This window comes from Culex pipiens, chromosome 2 (genome assembly GCF_016801865.2).
Source record: "Culex pipiens pallens isolate TS chromosome 2, TS_CPP_V2, whole genome shotgun sequence".
Classification (NCBI taxonomy): Eukaryota; Metazoa; Arthropoda; class Insecta; order Diptera; family Culicidae; genus Culex; species Culex pipiens.
The window spans coordinates 185,790,839-185,800,092 of record NC_068938.1 but is presented as its reverse complement, the minus strand read 5'-3'; the positions used below and the strand labels follow the sequence as shown (position 1 = coordinate 185,800,092).

The following is a 9,254-nucleotide window of genomic DNA, read 5'->3' as shown; positions in this document are numbered from 1 at the left end:
CGTGACTTTACGACTTGACTAGGCCTTTGTGGTTTTAATCTACGTGCTCATTTGTTTATTGGGCAAGGGGATTTGTTTGTTTAATGTTTAATTTGTTTTGCGTGATCTCAGAGTTTGTAACGTTTCTAGCCAAACTTGTTTGAATGTATTAAGATTGTTTCGAACATTTTTAGAACAATTTTTTCAAAATAAATGCTTTAAAGTTCAAAACAAAAAGGAAAACTATCGTAAATTTCCTTAAAATTTCGCAGTTTCTAACGACATTTTTTATTTTGTTTTTTTTTTCATTTACAAATTGAACTATAAATGAAACTTTGTCAAAAAAGCTTTACAATTTTAAAGGCTGGTAATACGAAACAAACAAGTTAATGTTCGAAAATATATATCTTGAGAAGAATTTCTGATCTTATTGATGACTTATGCAAAGTTGTAGGTTATATTTGGAATTTTCCCGGAAAAAAGAAAACTTTAAAATAAAATTTGGCGATTTTATAACTGGAATTTTTAATAACCTTAAATTGAATTAAAAAAAAAAGGTTTTTTTTATAATATTTTTACAAGTTTAAACTGAAAATTATTTTTTGTGCTGTAGTATTTAGCACAAAAAGTTGAATTCCTCTGCGGAACTTTTATATTTTTTGGAGACTCAATCTTTTTAAGGGATAGCAAAAAATCTGATACCGTAGATATGAAACTTTAAAAAAAAGGTAAACAAAATTTGCTGTTTTTACAATCATTAGTTTTCTAGATATCTAAGTATTGACAAAAATGTATTTTTTGCTGAAAAAAAAAACTTTTTGCAGTATTGTGCAACATAATTTCACAAAAAATTAAAATATTTTTAAACGAACTTAAACATGTTAAAAATGTTATAAACACAGTGTAATGCATTTTAGAATGTTTTCAGCTGATTGCACTCAACATTTCGTACTAATTTTGAAGTTTTTGGTAATTTTTTTAGCCCCCTGATTTTTCGGATCGATTTTGATGGGGGGGGGGGGGGGAGACAAAAACTTTAAATAAAACATGAATTGAAAAAAGAAGAAATCAAAAATAATTTTAAACCAAATTACAAAATTCAGATTAAGATGCATTTTTTCTTGTTTTGCTCTATTGATTGGACTGCTACATCTTAGAGTTTATATTTTGTGAAAAAATAGTTTTCCACACCCCAAGCAACACACTTTGTCAGATAAACGTATTTCCTAACAGGTTGTATAACCAATCCCCCTTGTTACCACAACTTGTTCTACAACTCCTGTGAACTGGAAAAAGCGCACTTTTTTCTTTTGTATAACTTGCCAGAAAAAGATGCAAGTTATCAGAGTAAGTTGTACAAATGTATTTGACAACACTGTGCTATCTAACAAGAGATTCAACGAAAAAAGGGGGCGTGGTTTACGGCTGTGCTGTCAAATCAAAGCGCACACTGGAAAGGAAAGTTAGATTGAAAACAGCTGTCTAACCGTCGACTAACTTACATGTAAACAAACGTTTCTTATTAGAATTTCAATCAACGACAAAGCTAATTAAAAACGTACGCTTGTTTCTGCAAGATTTATTTAAAATAATTTGAAATTGAAATTTAAAAAAAGAGAAGCAATCATGGCGCGCATGTGATTAGTGAGAAATTCCCTGCATGGCGAACTTTTTAGAATTTCCTTTTTTGGTGAACTTCCTCTTTCCCAAGATTCGATCCGATGACTTCGACGATTTGTTCAATTTTGTTGTTATCTCCACGGCAGGTCCAGGCGCGCTTCCACATCTCTCCACGGGGCTTCATAGTAAACAAGCTGGCCCAAGCGTCAATAAGAAGGCTGCTGTCTGTTTTGATAGCTAAAGAACTTAACTCCAACGAAGGCTGTCATTGGAATTGAAGTTATATAAGTTTGTTTCAAGTCAGTTTTTATAAATCCACTATATAACTTTGTTATAACAAACCGTTTCAACTGTCATTTCGATTACCGTACCACGGAGTAATATTGAAAATCGGTATGATTTTGATTTGTTGTTTTCTCTATCATAAACTCTATAAGTTGTTAATTTGTATAGCTTTTACCAGCGATATGTTCACAAATGAATCGGTCAACAATCAAAACTATTGCAATAAATAAACATTATTGAAACTCTAAATTCCTCATGTACAAATTTACACCACCTAACAACACGCAATGTCAAGTTGAATATGTATGTTGAGCATCAGTTATATAATCTATTCTCCGATAACATTTGTGTAACAAAGCGAGAAAACCTAAGGTTATTTATAGAATGGTTGGCCACGCCCATTTTTCAGCAGATGCCGTCACATTACAATGTTAGATAAGCAGTGACACAAACAGTGCAATATTGTTTTTATTCAACAAACTGTTTTCGAGTGAAACATTGCAGATAAGGGAACAGCATCTTGGCATATCAGCACTTTGACGTTCAATTACAGCTCGTAAAAAATATTTTCAAGTAAAATAAAGTGATAAATAGCTCAATAGGAAGTGAGCAAGCAAGTTTCTATCAAAAGTGTTCCAAAATAAATTGTTTAAATAGTGAAAAACAGCAAATTGGATTGAGTTAGGAGCAAGTGCTCCTAACACATGCCAAACATGTGAAAATATTCCCTATGTTGTGTGTTAAAGTTGGAAAAGAGTGAAGTTGACTGTGTTGTAACACTTGTTTGGAACAAATCTCAAGAGTTACATAAGTCAGGTATACAAGTAGTGAAATAAACTGTTATTTAACTAACGTTGAAATTTTTTCTCGTATGTTGATCAAAAACAGCTGTCTAACTGTTATACAACAGACGACAAGTTATGAGTGCTACTTGGGACTGTTACTTAATTAGCTCTCATTTGAATTGCGATATCTCGGAAACTTTTAGTTTGAATTTCAATAATGAACTTTAAAATTTTTGCAAAATTTTCTACTCTTCAAAAAATTATTTTGATCAATAAATTAAAAATCAATCAAATCTTTGAAAACCGAACCAATAATTTCCAATACATCGTAAATTGTAAAACGAAGCTTTTTTAAGACACTGATAAAAACTATTTGTTTTCCAAAAAATTAACATTTGTTTGCTTACTGTAAAAAAAAAGGAAATTTCAACAGCATTTCTTTTAAAAAAGTTGAAAAGTTGTTTTTCCTATAACAAATAAAAAAATGCAAAAAGCATTAAGCAACTACCTTAAACGTAAATTAATTGAAAATTATAAACATTATTTTAACAAAACATCAGTCATTTTCGATTGCAAATTATATTTTGCATTTAAACATAATTTTGGAATTTTCGATTTTTTCCTGAAAATCTATTTATTATAACTTCTTATCTCCGATACCAGATTTTGCACCATTCTTAAATTCTAGTTTACAAGATGTTTTTTTTAGTCTTATGGAATGCAGAAAAAAATCAAAATAAAAAAATACGAATTTGAAAAATTCACCTTTTGAAAAATGGGATTTTTTCAGGTATCTTTTAAATTCTAAAAAGTATTTAAATTAAAACGATAAAAACTTTTTTCACATCACGAAATTAATTTTAAAATCCTTTGAAAGTAACTGATTCACTGAAGTGTGATTTTTTAATTTTCGATGAAATAAAAGTTTTTTTTCAGAATTCTGAGTACGCCATCAAATTGAGCGCTCAATTTTACATGATAGTTTAAAAATTCCAAATAATGGTGAAAATTATTGAAAAACACGTCTTTTTTCGAATGTTCTAAAATGAAAGGGGTCTTTCGTCGCCAGATATTTAAAACTTTACGTCAAATTCGTGATCAATTATTCCTTAGGAAAAAGTTCCACGGGAATCGAAGATGGGTCGGGGCAACTTTTTCCGATTTTGTGTGAGTTGGCAGAGAATGACCCAAACGAATTGTTCATAAAGTACGTCACGTTTACATTGCATTTAAAAGTAAAGGAAAAAGTGAGAGTTTTGTAATTTTTTAAACTGGTCCAATAATTTTAAAACAAACACACACAGACAACTCAGATTTGATCTCGCCCAACAATGCACCCCGATTGTTCTCGATTTCTTCTCACTTTTTGACAGGGCTGATCCATCGCAAACCCTCACACATCATCGGCCAAATCAGACTCGATCCAATTTGACGCCGATGAAAACCGATACTTTCCTTCGACAGCTGAAAGCATCCCATTGAGGCTGGTTCCGTTTCGTGGCTCCGACCAGCTCCGCCATCATTCCGTCCCAAAAGCAACACATCTCAATCGAAATCGTTGAGATTTCCGAGGAAAAAAAAAACATAATAATGAAATGATCACACTGTTATTAGCCTGTCAACCGGAACCGGCCGAAATCCAAAACCCCTTTTCGTCGGCTGGCACAGCTTCCAGGAAAAGACAATTTGTGACACACAGACGCACAAATGAATTCTGAGGAGGCACCACAGTCGTTCTCCGGGGGTGCAAAAATTATTGAAGAGGGTTTGACAGATAGCACTGCCGGTTGGTTGGCGGTTTGTCTTTTGCCAACTCCGCAATTCTGCACCAGACTCGAGATGAGTAACAGCTGGCAGTTGGATAACCCTTAACTTTTTGTAGAAGTTAACATAACCCTTAAAAATACTTCGAAAAGAAAAACATAACCTCAATTACAAAATTCAATCTCCAAGGCGAACCAAATTTTCCCCATAAAAAAAGCAAACGAAAGGATCTAATGAACCCCCCTCGGGGGTAGATGAGGGTTAAAATTGACCATCGCCAATCAACTGGAAGGATTCTCGTCTAATTGGTACTTTCCGGAATTGCCAGGTTGCCATGGTTCGTGCGCTTCCTTCCGATGGGCAACACTCCAAATTAGCACAGCTTGCGAGGAGATTGTGCCTTTTTTAAGGTTATGTTTTTTCAAGAAACCCAAAAGAATCTGCGAAACTTTTTTGCTTTTTTTCGGAACCCAAAAAGTACTTCAAAAAGGGTTCACTTTTCAGCGCTGAAAGCAGGAAAAAAGTTTTTCCAATTTCCACCACCCGAACCGCCCAAGAAGATGCTCGTCTCTCTTTTTTTAACGGCCAGTCAATTAACAAATTTGACATAATTGTGAAAGGAGCGTTTGGGTGTTTGTTTGTGCGGTGCAGTGGGTGGTCACAAGCACCGTACGGTGTGAACAATATAAACATTTTTATAGTTTAAGTTGGGTAATGAAAAAGTTTGCTCATAATTTTTGTTTGCTTGCTGTAGTGTCTCTCACGGTGAAGTCTATTTTGATGACGGTGAGTTTTACGACTCGTCACCTGAGGAAATCGTGCAAATCAGGTTGGTTAGGGCGATTGTTATTTTTTTAACTGATAGATTTATAATTTTTGAAGAATAGTGGTTCTCTACGACAATTGACATTTTGAACTATTGCACAGCAAAAAATCCGATAGTAGAAATGCATGCAAAAGCATGCACATCACCTTCATGGTAAAAAACACTTAATATTACACACTGCATGTACAATTTTTGTAAACACAAAAAATAGGTGCAACCGACGGGACTCAAACCCAGCACCACTGGCGCCTTAGCCTACTCGGCCATCAGACCGATGAAGAATGGAAAGGATAAACGTATATATGAGCTTGACATTTGGATCAAGTAGGTTTCCCATAATGATGAGCTACATATTTCAGGGTGTAATATTACATTATTATTATTATTATTTATTTTTTTTTTTACACCCAGACCTTTTACACGCAGCTGGATTACTTCTTTATTTGAAGTGTGGTCTACATTTTATCGTTTAAAATTGAAAAGTTTGCGCAAATTCCTAAGCTCTTCAATAAAGTATTTCAAAAATATAATAATTTGGACTAAAACAAGAAAAAAAGAAAATTATTCAATTTTAGACTTTAGTATTTTTGAAACTCAAAAATCCAAAAAACAACAATTCTAGAAGTTTTTTGAAAAGGTCCTATAAACCAAATTTTCATTTTTTTGCTTTTTGGGTGTTTTTAGAACCGCCTTAAGTCAGGGGTATACGAAAACACCCAAAAAGCAAAAAATGAAACCTTTTCAAAAAAAAAACTCTGGAATTGATACCTGAAAGTAGCTATAACTTGAAAACGGTACACCTTATAAAAAAAGGTAGTCAAAATTCTATTTTGCTCAAAATATGATTTTTAATATTTTTTTGTCTAGATTTTCGATATAAAAAAAAAACTTTTTTAATGCTTGTCTCCTAAGCCAGATTTTGGACCATCACGCACTATGGCTCAAATAATGTCTTTTTTGTATAAATATCGAAAATTAAAAAAAAAACGTATTTTGGGATTTCAACATTTAGTCATTAAAAGTTATTTAGAAAAAAAAATAGAATTTTGTTTCCCTATACCTGTTTTTCCTCAAAAGTCTGATTGATAACCTACAATTTTGCCAAAGGCAACAAATCAATCCGAAAATCACTTCTCAAAAACATAATTTCATTTGTATAACCAAACCCCAAAAATTGTATGGAGACAATTTTTTGAAGAATAAAACTGTTTTATATAAAAATAAATTCGAAATCAAATGTTACAAAATGTGTTCTAATTAAATATCGTAAGATTTTATTTTGTTTTGCAATTAAAATGTATATTTTACTAGAAAAAAATGTTGGTCCCCTTGGTTTGTTGTGAAAATTTGGAAAGGGAACACAAAAATTTCAAATAAAACTAGCATTGACTTTTCGAACCTATCACAATAAAAACGATTAATTTAAGCATATTTAAGCTGTGTATAATTTCTTTGTTATGTCGCCTTTTTGAATTGTTTCTATTCAATCAAAAAGAGAATTATACATACATTTTAGTTTTCAATATTGAAAATTAGAGCAGTACAGGACAGAATTCTTCCTCGATTCCGGAAATAGATAAAAATAACTTTAAAAAGTTGGAATCAACACTACCTTTTCAAAAGAAAAGTTGAATATTTTGAATATTGAGCCCATTTAAAATGTTAGTTTTGAATACAAAATTTTAAATTTTCAAAACATTTTTTTTTCAAAGGGTCCGAAAACTTACATACAATCCATTTTTTATTGTTGAAAATTGGACCATCAGTTGCTGGGATATTGGCATTAAAAAAATTGGGGAGATTTTGAAAAGTCCAATTTTCTTTTGAACTTGTTATTTTAACCGCTGGTTCTTCAATGTTTCTTTAAAAAAAACTATTTTCTAGTTTTAATCATACTTCAAAGGCCATATCATGAAAACGGCACAAATTATAAAAAAAAAATCATTAAAATACTAAAACTATTGTAAAAAAAATTCGACCAAGCTTTCTATTTTTTCTAAGCACCACATTTTTTTTAAAACTTATCATTTGGCGGCATAATTTTTGCCCGTATTTGGCTGAAAAGTTGCGGGTTTTAGTTTCCTGTAAACATAATATAAAAATCACAATTAAAAAATATTCAGATTTAAAAAAAAAGTTTATTTAAGTTGCTTTGAAGCCGGTAACAAAAAATCATAATTATAATTATAAAATCATGTCATAAATATTATAATAATCATACCATTATTATAATTATAATCATATCATACTTATAATAATAATAATCATATTATCAGATTTCGAAAAAATCCCGTAATTTGCCATATTCCGGGTTTCACCGGCGTACCGGGAATCGGTCCCAAAGTGGCCAGATCAGTCCAAAAGCGGTCTTGGTGATCATGGATAACCTTGATTTTGCAAATGATGATCTTTGACATCCATATTGCCCTGTAAAAAATTGACCTCCAATAATCCCGTAATTTGGCATATTCCGGGTTTCACCGGAGAATCCGGGACCGGTTCCAAAGTGGCCAGATTGGTAGAGAAATGGTCTTACGATCACGAATGAGCTTGATTTTGAAAATTATGAATTTTGATATGTATGTTGCCTTGACCAAAATATTCCAAATAATGCTCAACAATAGAGCGTAATCCGGGTTTCACCGGAGTACCAGGAATCGGTCCCAAAGTGGCCAGATTGGTCCAAAGTGGTTTCGGGGATCATGGATGAGCTTGATTTGCAAATGATAATCTTTGACATTGATAATGCCTTTTCAAAAATTATTCAGAAATACTCCCGTAATTTGCCATATTCCGGGTTTCACCGGAGTACCTGGGACCGGTTCCAAAGTTGCCACATTGGACCATAAATGGTCTTGAGTATAATAAATGAGCATTATCTATCATTCTGGCATGGATTTGCCATAGATTATCATTGAATTTTTATAACTGCATGTAAAACATATAGTAAAAAGAGGGCTGAAAAAAAGTTGCTCCTATGGTTTCGGGAATAACTTAGGGTAAATGCCTCTATTTTTGATTTTTCAAAAAAGCAACATTATCAAGAGATCTGTCCTTTGCTGTTTAGATATCGAAAATCCGTCCACAGGGAGCCGAGATATAGCTGTTCAAAGTTGGAGTTCCACCTTTTTTCGCTTGCTTGGTAGTCCGCGGGATATTTTTATGGATGGGAGTTTAGGTGTTAAAAATCTTTTTTTCTGAATAAACAGAAAAAAAAATGATGGTAATATTCATCAGAAAATGGTGACAGCTTTTGTATAAAAAAAAGGTGTAATATTACATCAGAAAGTGATGAATTTTCATCAGTTTCTGGTGAATATTCATCAGGTTCACATTTTTACACATTTTTTAGGTAACAGGTAACTCAACAAAATAGGTAATATTCAACCAACCAAATTTTCAACATTCCAAAATTCAACTTTTTTTTAACTGTGCAGTCCTCATTTATACCTACAACTTTGCCCAAGACACCAAATCAATCAGAACATGCTTTCACACTTCCATTTTTGTATGGACAGCTGCCAAAATTGTATGGAGTCTTGTATAGGTGAACCAATGTCACGAAATGGCTTCTTTGGTCATAAGAAAAGCCTTCACAAAGTTTTAGCCAGCTAAAAACACAAATTTTATTCTTTCTAATCTTATGTGTGCAAATATTTGTCCGATTTTCATAGTCTAAAGTTAATAATAAAACTTAGTTAAAGAATGTTATCAGAAATGACACTTTTAAAAATAATCAAAAAAATTTTTTGGCTTCAAATCAATCCTTAAATGGCTTTTAGTATTTTATTTTTATTTTTACAAAGTTTTTAGAAAGATATAAATTAATTTTTGTAATATCATGATTTTTTCAAAAATAATTTTCCACTTTTTTTGTCTGTGTGGTCTTGCAAAGCTGATTTCGTCTTTTTTGTTTCACCACCCTAACCATCATTTCGTCTTCTTTACCTCAGGAAAAGTTCCCCCAATCGTAAAAGGCTTAAACCACCTTGCCG

General features: G+C 32.2%; 1 protein-coding gene across 1 annotated transcript in view; it reads right to left on the bottom strand.

Moving 5' to 3' along the window:
* Positions 1-9,254, bottom strand: part of LOC120430523 (roundabout homolog 1-like) — a 224,229-nt gene that overhangs the window by 167,222 nt on the left and 47,753 nt on the right. The gene's annotated exons all lie outside the window — the stretch shown is intronic.